The sequence below is a fragment of the Leptonychotes weddellii genome, chromosome 15, assembly GCF_054177405.1.
Source record: "Leptonychotes weddellii isolate Sample4059 chromosome 15, ASM5417740v2, whole genome shotgun sequence".
In the NCBI taxonomy this organism is placed as follows: domain Eukaryota; kingdom Metazoa; phylum Chordata; class Mammalia; order Carnivora; family Phocidae; genus Leptonychotes; species Leptonychotes weddellii.
The window spans coordinates 48,447,099-48,457,557 of NC_138383.1; the positions used below are offsets into that span (position 1 = coordinate 48,447,099).

Sequence of the window (10,459 nt, forward strand, 5' to 3'; positions counted from 1 at the left end):
TGCTTGAGCTTCCCGAGATGGTTCCCACAGAAGGTGCAGCTGGAGCGAGGGCGCAGGTGACCCTGGGTGTCTGGTATCCAAAGCAAACAATTTTGAGTGATTCCAATGCCATGGTCCTCCAGGGCGCCCCGATCCCAGCACTGGTCCCCCTGCCACCACCATATCAAGAGGATTTAATGTAATGTGCTTAGAAGTTAAAAATGTAATTTGTCTGAAGCCCTGGGCTACTTAGTAATGGAAGGCAGTGATACAAAATATCTCCCTGAATAGGAGGGGGTCTTTTTGCAACATTGGTGCAGATGGGAAACCTAGCCACCTGGAAAAGAGATTCAACCCTAAGAAAAGCGTCTGGAAAGGCAAGGTTCCCTGGGATCAGTCAAAAGAGCAGTGACTTGGTGATGGTAGAATGCTGCAAGGGACAGGTAGGGGCCCTCTGTCCTTCTTCTCTCCCTCCTCTTCACTCCTCCTTGTTCCTGGCTGCCTATCACGCAGCCCCTCCTTGCAGGGGACAGCTCTGGGGCTGTCCGCCGTCACCAGGCAGCCCATGGCTACCACACCCAGTACTTGGGCAAAGACGTTAGCTGTTGAAAGAGGAGAGTGCAGCCACAGGAGGCCCTCATCAGCTTGTGATTTCCGATTCAGTTAGGCCAAAGCTGATAAGGAGAGGGGGCTGCCCACTAGGGCCACACTGGCTGCCTGCTGCTGAGTGCTGGTCTGCAGGGGCAGAGTCCCTGGTCCTTATCCTGCCCTGGACTTACTCATTGCACTCATTCACTCCCCCACCCATCCACCCATCCATCCATCCATCCATCCATCCATCCATCCATCCATCTATCCATTCATCCATCCATCCATCCATCCATCCATCCATCCATCCATCCATCTATCCATCCATCCATCCATCCATTCATCCATCCATCCATCCATCCATCCATCCATCCATTTGTTGTATTTAATGAGACAAACATTCTATTAACAGTCTCTTACTCTGGGACAGATAGGATAATGAATAGGACCTAGCCTCTGCCTCCCCAGGACTTACTGGGGGAGGGTGGACAGATGAGGCAGAACTCAAAGATACAAGATAGAATATGATTCCAGTCACATGAGGGAGCACAGAAAAGTACCTATGGCAGGGAGACTGAACCAAGGAGCAAATGATCTTCTCCTCCTCCCTCGTCCTCCCTCGTCCTCCCTCCTCTCCCCTCCTCTTCCTCCCCCCTCCTCTTTTTTCTCCTCCTCCTCCTCCTCTTCTGCAGAACCCATTCAAATCCTGGCAGAAAAAAAGACCAGTCACTTCTTTGATTGCAAAGGAGAAACCCAAGCGACAGAAATCCAACTCAAACTGTCTTACTGAAAAAATGTGGGCAAGAGAATGTATTGGATCATGTAGTCAAACAATTAGGCATCGGGGTTTCAGGCGCGGCTGAATCCAGGCGTTCAAACGGCGCTGTCAGCAATCTGTCTCTCTCCAGGACCATTTACCATTAGGCCAAATCAGTTGAGGGCATAGCGACTCTGAGCTTTTCAAAGGTCCAGGAGTGTGTTGAAGATTTCCCAAAGTATTGCTTGGCTTCAAAGTGTGAGAAAAAGAAAGACTATGAGGAGCTAGCCAAAGGGGTCCATATCTTAGAGGTGATCTGCTCCCTGGCTCTGTTCTCTCTTAATTGCCAAGGTCAGCAGATGCTTTTGATGGCCTCCTCACCCGTGTCCTCTCTGCAGTCTTTGACACCGCTGACCGCCATGTCCTTGACACCCTCCCCTCCCCCAGCTTGCACGGCACTCCGCTGTCCTCCGGCCTCTCTCACTTGTGTTTTCGCTCTTCTCTGCTGGAGCCGAGAGGTCTGAAGGGGACTCCACAGCATATACTCCAGCCTGGAGCTCAGGGGCCGCCCAGACCACTACAGAGCTGCAGGTGTCCAAGACCCCCGGGAGGGGTCACAGTGACAGGATGAAGCCTGGGCTTGGGGATCAAGGAACCACCAGCTCGAGACAGGCCTTGCCAGTCACACCAAGGAGTCTGGCCGTTCTCCTAAAGATAACAGGGAGCCATTGAAGGCTGTACTGGGAGCATAAGGTGATCAGATTTGTGTTTCAGCACCAGAGAGAGCCCTTTGGCTGGGAGGTGGAGGCAGGATCAGGCTTCTACAGCCATTCAGGAGGAGGACAATGGTGGCCTGATGAAGGGGTAACAGCTGTGGGGGTGGAAAAAGGGGACGATTTGCTACATGGGACTTGGTTCCATTTAGATGGAACAGTTGAGGGAGAGCGAGGTGTTGAGGATGACACTCAAGTTTCTGAATCTGAGATGAGGAGCAGAGGGGCGGGTTTGCAGGGGGTGGGGGAAGAGAGCTTGGTTTTTTTCGCATTGAGCTGGAAGTGCTGGATGATCCTCTGGCTGACAGTGTCCGGGGCAGGGACAGTGTGGCTGGTGTGTCTGGAGCTTGGGAGAGAGGTCTGGGCTCCGGGCATCACAGCCCAGTCAGCACCAGGGGGGGACTCTATGGAGGTGCCCCCTCCAAAGAAAGAACCTCCAGTGCCCATGAGTGACCGCAGAGCTTCTGTAGAAAGCAGCCTCACTGCAGGATGTATTCTGGGAGGAGCTTTGAAGGCCACGGGGAAGGGGAAGGAAGAGGAGGGGACAGAGCCGGGCCTGGGCAACACAGGGCCTTTCTCTGCAGATCTGGAGGCTGCCGTGGAGACTAAAAACATCGGGGTCTCTGGTGTGGGCAGCATCCCTGGGCAGGACTGTGGGGAGCCAGTCAGCAGAAAGACTTAGGGGAACCGAGTTCCTCCTGAACCACGGTAGGTGCTGGCTGGGGTAAGGTGTCCAGGGAGGAAGCCGGGGAGGCAGATCCAAGCAGAGCAGATGGAGGGGCCTGGAGGAGGGATTCTGGCAGGGAGCCCTCGAGGGGCTGAGATGCCCCCGGCGCTTATGTACAAAAGCCTTTCGGAGAAGGGTTACCGAGATATGTGGCCGCTAGGAGCACTGTGCCAAGTTAAGATCATTTAACTCATTTTCACAAGAACTAGGGACCCAGGATCCATGAGAGGACCTCTCCTTTCTTCCCCGAATCCTGTAAGTGCCAATAATAATATAACCGATTACACACGCCCGGCGTGGCAGACTATACTCTCCGTCCCGCGGGCTCTCCCGAGCAATCGGAGGTGGGCTGGATACGTGTTTTCGTGCCCGTTTTATAGCTCAGAGAGATGAGGCAAGCTGCCAAGGATTGCAGGGCAGGTAAGCAAGGCGCCGGACTCAGATCAGTCTTCTGGTCCCGCCCGCACCCCTTCTGGGACATCCTCTGTCCATCCCTCTTCCCGGGGTGGCAGGTGACCATCATGCTGGGCTGGCCGCTTCTCTCCGCACGCACAATCGAGCAGGAGCCCGAGGCCACGCAAGGCCAGGTCTCCGTGCTCGAGCTGGTGTGGCGTTGAGATGCAGTGTGAGTGACCGACAGAAAGTAAAGGGCGTGAGGGCCCTCGGTGAGGGCAGGCAGGTACGCAGGTGACCTTGGGGTGTGGGATCTGGCGGGGGCGTCTCTGCAGGAGGCGGCACGTGAGCCTTGAGGGGCAGGGAGGGTCTGTGTGCAGAGACAGCAAGCGTCCCAGTGGGGAGCAAGGGGTGCAAACCCACAGAGCAGGAGAGTGGGTGCGGAGGAGGAGATTATGGGAAAGCACAGCTCTTGACTCCGTTTGGCTGCTGAAGCTGGAGCCCGTAGAGGGCTTGCAGGCGTGAGCCCGCTCTGCGCCTTCCCTTCCTCTAAGAGGTTCGTGAGCATCCTCCTGTTCAGTCCTGGCAGTAATCCTACGAGGTAGGTGCTATTATTAGCCCTCCTTTAAAGATCGGGAAGCTGAGGCACAAAGGTTCTAAGCAACTAGCCCAAGATGTCGCAGCAACAGAGAAGATTAGAACCCAGGCAATCCAGCACCAAATGCCATCAGCCCAGCCACTTTGCCACACAGCCCCTCCCCGCGGCCCACTCCTTGGCTGACGTGGTGGCTGTGAATCTGGTCCCCCGTGAGATTCCTCCCCTGCACACCCCTGCCCCCCACCCCCCAGCCCCCGCAGAACAATGCTCTCCTTCCCCCACCCCTGACCGCCCAGACTGGCCTCCCTCACATCCAGGTGTTTCCTCCCCGGCCAGGGGCAGACACAGCAGGGGAAACAGGCCTGCCCCATCCCCAGGGGACAGCTGGGAGCAGGGCCCCCGCGTCCCCGGTGCCTCGGGAATCTAGAAAGCCCAAGTGGGCCTCATGGGATGAGGGTTGAGGGTTGAGGACTCCGAGCTCTGCATTTCTACTGTGAGTCCGATACTCACATACTCTGGCAAGTATGACTTTCTCCACGGAGGCAAAGTTCAGAGTACTGGAAATAGCATCTGTCCCCAAAACTCAGGGTGTTCTGAGGCAGCAGTGGTGGAAGGAGGAGGAAGTGGGTTTGGTGGCAGGGAATTCCCTTTTCCCTGTGCCAGAGTCGGGGGCGGACGACAGGTGGGCCGCAGAGCTACCATCTTGGGAAACTCTGTGTCTTCGTTCCCGGACTGTAGGCCTGGAGGGCTGGCCGCAGGGAGGGTGCATGGTGGGTTCTGTGTAAAGAGCCTGGCCTAGAAGCCAGCAACGGTGGTGGGGGGGGGGGTTGGGGTGCCAGGGTGGGCAAGGGATCTTCAGAAGCCAGGGTCTTCATTGCTGGAACGCTGGCCCCGAGCCAGGCCTCCCCAGATCCCCCTCTGAACCCTGCTTCCTTGAGTCCTTCCTGTAGCTAGAAGTCTTCCCCACCTCATCTTGCACCAGCCGTGGGCTGGGAACAGCAGTAGGGAACGGGCTCCCATTGGCTTCTTCCTGCTGTGTCCCCTACAGCCACCACTGTGGTTCCGTGGTGGGTCCCGGGCCGTGTTTCACCCCGAGGCAGTGACCAGCTGGTGTTTGCACCTGCTCTGAGGACCGTTTATTGTGAATGTTCTATATTTAAGGAATAACACCCTCCGAATCCCAAGTCACTCATTCATCCTTTGTCTCTGATCTTGTCCCTACGTCAAGAATTGTGAAGCGCCTAAGATCTTCCCCTCCTTGTAACTATTCGGTTAGCCCGCCACAGTTTCACCGGCAGAAAACCTAAGAGTCTAGAGTCCAAGACGAAGGACTTGATGACTCAGGGCGTGACAAGCATGTGAGCATCAGGCTGGAGTGTCTCGGGCAGATCTGGCCCCACTCATTCCCGTGCCTTTGCAGGTTTCCACCCAGAGCTCACCTCCTCAGTGAGACCTCCCTGAGCAACCTCTTAGAAACCTCACCCCCAGCTCTGGAGCCTCACATTCCCCTGCCTGGCCTCGTCCTTGCAGCACTGACCGTCAGCTAATAATACGACTTAATTCCTGAGTCTATTGTCCATCCCCTGCGTGCTCACTAAACACCCTGTAGAGCGAAGCCTTTATGAGAGCAGGTGTTTTTGTCTGTTTTAAATTATGCCATTTCCCCAGGACCTGGAATGGTGTCTCACATCTAGAAGGGGCTGAATGAAGGAATGAGTGAGTGAATCCATCCATTTCTTGGGTCCCCCACTGAAGGCCTGGTTTTCCTACCCGCGTCTGTAGGACGGTGTCTGGCACACAGCAGGGCTCAGTAAAGGAGACACTGAATGAACACTGGGTGGGGGGGCAGGGCAGGGTGAGAGGCGGCCCACAGGGACTGGGGGGCTTCTCCCTGGTGGTGGGGGTTCACCCCGGGCTGCTTTCCCTGCTGCCGACACCAGCTGCTGAGAATCTTCCTGACTGGTGGCAGAGGCTGGTGTGTTCCTTTCCTGTGCTGTCTCGTTCTTGCGGTGACTGGGGGAGCTGGGAGAGGGCGGGAGCACGTGAGTGGAGCCCTGCAGAGCCCTGCGGTGCCCTTTCCTTGGGCAGTGGCACAAAAGCCACAGCAGGACATTGCAGCCTGGGTTGTCCCAGGTGCGGTCTGACCCGGACCCCCATGCCCAGGTGGCAGAGCACGATGTCCGTCTCACCATTGTGCCTGGGTCCCCTTCCCATGGGATGGTCGTCTCCTTCGCCAGCATTCTGAGCATCAACGTAATCTTCATGTCATGTGCCATTTGTCCAACCAGCCACGCCCCACAGTCTTGTTTCTGCTCCCTAGCCTGAGAGCAGTTGGGAACAGTGACCCTGTTCTGTCTTCCTACGAGTGCCTGGTGGTCGTTCATTCAATGGTATTTATCGGGGTCCTTCTATTGGTATAAGCAGCGTCAGGTAATGGGGAGCCAGCAGTGAATAAACAGAGTCCCGCCCTCATGGAACATTCTAGCAGAGGCAACCAGTCCATCCACAAATGGGACTCCATACATGGTGCCTAGAGAAGTGGAGAGGCACCCCGTGGGTGTTTGTTGACTGACTCACATGGGCACCGATGTGGGACTCAATCCCAGGACCCGGGGATCATGACCTGAGCCAAAAGCAGTTGCTTAACCAACTGAGCCACACAGGTGCCCTCTTTTTTTTTTTTTTTTTTAAGATTTATTTATTTATTTGAGAGAGAGAATGAGAGCAGGGGGAAGGGCAGAGGGAGAGGAGAGAGAATCCCAAGCAGACTCCCTGCTGAATGTGGAGCCCGACGTGGGGCTCGATCCCACAACCCATGAGATCATGACCTGCGCTGAAACCCAGAGTCAGACGCTTAACCAACTGAGCCACCCAGGTGCCCCCAGAAAAGCCATTCTTTATTGGCTGCTCTTGGAGCATCAGGACTAGAGACACAGCATAGCTCATGTCTGCTTCCAGGGGTCCTGCCGGGGCATGAATGATGCCCCGGACAAGCTCCCGGGCACCAGGGAACAGCTGCGCCTCTGGCCCTCCCCACGGGCTGGGCATGCCTGCAGGCTGTTGCCATGCAGAACGGTGGGCCCTGTCTTGCCAGATCTCCCAGTTATTCCTTTCATGTAAAAGCTGGGCATCTGGATTTTTATGTGAAATACGACTTTTTAAGAGTTGGCTGCAGATTCAGATCTTCTGAAGCTCTCGCTTCTTCTGGGATGGGGGTGGGGGGCGATGGCCCAGACGAGGGGTGAGGATGCTGGCTTTTCACTGTAGAGCAGTTTGAACCTTTTCGATTTACCATTGGTGTGGTTGTTCTTCCCAAGGTGAGTTTTATCAATCTACTAGGCAGAGTGTTTCACTGGGGCCCCGGTGTGAATCTGAAATGGGTTCTTTGTCAGGCATGTTGTGCACATGGGTCCGTGAGAGTGTCAGTGTGCTGATCTCGGGCCAGAGCGAGGCAGCTAGGGCCGCACTGCCATCCTTAAGAAGTCCTTAAAAAGTCAGGGCCCCCGGTTCGAAGGACAAGGACCGCGACTCCCTCATTCATGTCTGAACTCCCACGGCCTTGCCCAATTTTGGCCGCCTGGATTGGACCGTGTTCCATAGATGCTCTTTGATTGCTCAGCAATGTCAGTCACTCCGAACACTGCCAGGAACTAAGAAGAGAGCCGCGGGGCCTCTGAGCTGCCCAACTAGAGGTTCCACGTCTGTGGATGGAAGCTTCCCGCTCTTTTCCTGGATCTGTTCTCCTCAGGCTTTGTTTTTGTATTTTACCTACAAGACGATCCCATGTGCTTATCTGGCTTCCCAGCCTTCTGGAAGAGCAGAGATGGCCAAGACACAGTTGCTGCCTACACAGGGGAGCCTTTGTTGGAATTAGAAAGAAGCACCCCCTCGGAGCAGACATTCAGGGTAGGATGGAGGCTGCCGTCCTCCACAGACAGCCCCTGAAATCTTCGGCGTGCAACAACATGCAGCGAGCCCCCCTGAGATTCATCGAGAAAACCTTCAGAGACCTGTTTCGATGCTAAAACGGGCAAGCACCATTTCCTAAGAAATGCGTGTCACCGTGAAGTGAAGACAGAGGTGATCCCGCATTTTGAGTATGACCTGGGTGCAGCTCACTGCCATTTCCTGTCTGGGTGCAAGCTTGTCCCCTGAGGGCTCCCCCACCGCCTTGTGGTCAACAGCCCCAAAGGACAGGAAAGAGAGTACAGAGGTCCCCTGCAGAGGAGTAAAGGGGGGTGAGCACAGAGCATCTCCAGCACCTGCGCAAGAATATATAAGTACTGAAGAAATGTTTGGTGAAGGAATGAGCGAGCAAATGAATGAAGAGAAAAATGGATAAGGAGGCTTTCCGACCTTGGTTGTTTACGCTTCTTACAATTTTTATTTTCAGTTAAAGATCAGCCCAGAATAGCCCCAGTTTTGCATCGCGAGTCCTGAGACAAGCACCTCTTTTAACCTATCTCTTTGTGATTTCTTTTCCCTCGAGCATGCTCAGTATTCCATATCTGCTGATTCCACCTGGACAGACGCTTACCTGTGTGTTCATTTCATTTTTACTAGGGCAGAGGGTGCCCTGCGAGGTTTGGAGGTGGGAGAAGAAGGGGTGCAGAGGGCAAGGGAGGTGGCCGTGACTTCATACCCTCAGTTGAGATCGAGCTGTAGCCCTGGTTTCATCGTTCATTAGCCATGTGATTTTTGGCAAAACACTTCACCTTTGTTCCGCAGGATGTTTATTCATCATCTACTGGGTACCAGCACTGCCCGGCGTGCTAGACATGCTGTGGTGAATAAACACAGGAGGGCCCAGTGTTTGTGGAGCTCACGCTCTAATGAGTAGCTGAGAAAATTAATCATGAGACAGGAAAACTTTGATACTGATAAATGCTATGAGTAAAAAAAAGGAGTATGCTAGAGTATCACCTGGGGTGGCTGTGGGGGTGGTTATTTTAGATAGATTGACCAGGAAGGGCCTCTCTGAGGAGGTGACATTTAAAATGAGACCTGAATATTGAGAAGGAGTGTCGCTGTGCAGAAAGGTGTTCCAGGCAGAGGCGTGCAAAGGTCCTGAGGCAGGTCTGGGAAGTGTGAGTAGCACAACGAGCCATGAGGTGAGAGCCTGGTGAGCCAGAGGAAGAGGGGGAGGACCTGAAGCTGGAGAGCTGCACTGGAGCGAGATGTGGCAAGATTTAGGCAGGGTGAGGAGTGGGGAGTTATTCTAAGATCTAAGAGAAGCCATTGGTGGGCTTTAATCAAGGACTGGGTTATAGGGAAAGAGTGGATACAGGGGGACTTATTGAGGGAATGACCACGATCTGAGCAAGAGGTGATGATGGTAGCTGGGTCCCCATGCACTGGGCAGAGATTATCATGATCATTCTTTTTTTTTTTTTAGATTTTATTTATTTATTTGACAGAGAGATAGTGAGAGAGGGAACACAAGCAGGGGGAGTGGGAGAGGAAGAAGCAGGCTTCCCGCTGAGCAGGGAGCCCGATGCGGGGCTCAATCCCAGGACCCTGGGATCATGACCGGAGCCGAAGGCAGACACTTAACCAACTGAGCCACCCAGGCGCCTCTATCATGATCATTCCTTAACCACAGGTAATAGAGGGGGACCTGGGAAGCCAACGTCTTGGGTCCCACTTGGGAAGTTTCTCTTGGCCTCCCCGCATCACTGGGTCTGGAGTCAGGGTCTGTCCTGTCCCCACTGTGCAGTGGCTCAGACCACCCCACGTTGCCATTTCCAGGCCCTCCCCCCAGACTGGGGACATCCCAGGGTCAGCCACACGCTCTCATCCGTGGTTGGATCTTCAGGTTTGTGTTTTCGCAATTCCTGCAGATTTCGATGTCTATTCTCACCCACAAAAACACACCACGGAGCCTTTTCGGAAAGACTGAGCAGCATGAATGCTCAACGCATTCCTCTCTCTGGCGGAGTTTTGGGTCCTTCATCTCTACACCCAGCCCTTTTTCAAAATTTTGTCACAAAGCAGTTTGACATTCTTCCTGGCGCTTTGGAGCACCCATCTCAGCAAGAGGGAAGCTATAGCTCTGAGAGGCCAGTGACGAGCCCCACCAGTGCCCAGGAAGGGAGAGAAGGGAAATTATTTTAACAGTTCTATTGTGTTTTTTTCTTTTTTAAGTTACCCTGCTTTTAAGTTAACACCACAGGGCCGCGTGATGGCAGTCTTCCTAAGTTGGGTGGTGGGCTCACAGGTGTCCATTTTATTGTTAGGTTTCACAACGTACATATATGTTAGCTCGCCTCTTGGGCACCATCTGTTCCATAATAAAAATAAAGCCAGACATCGTATTAGGAAATCAGAAGATGTAGAAAAGCATTACAATGAAAATTACCTGTGATCCCAGTGTCTATGGGTAAGTGATATCATGTGCGCGTGTGTGCTCACACACACACACAGGGTATAAACAGACACAGGTAAACTGGGCAAGTCTGAATAAGGAGGTTTGAGGTCGATGTCCTGGTTATGATACCATCCTGTGGTTTCACGAGATGCTATCACGGAGCAGACCGGGTAAAGCGTACGTGAGATCTCTTCTTACCACGGCAGGTGAATCTGCAATTATCTCAAAATGAAAAGTTGAACTTCCAAAAAGATAGCAGCTCTTTCTTTCTTTTTTT

The 10,459-nt window shown here is 53.8% G+C and overlaps 1 protein-coding gene across 1 annotated transcript in view; it reads left to right on the forward strand.

The window, feature by feature from the left end:
* The first annotated feature begins 2,623 nt into the window (after window positions 1–2,623).
* Window positions 2,624–10,459, forward strand: part of PIK3R6 (phosphoinositide-3-kinase regulatory subunit 6) — a 41,125-nt gene continuing 33,289 nt past the window's right edge. The window contains exon 1 of the mRNA XM_081806009.1: window positions 2,624–2,805. The gene's annotated coding sequence lies outside the window, so the exon portion shown is untranslated. The remainder of the gene's footprint in view (window positions 2,806–10,459) is intronic.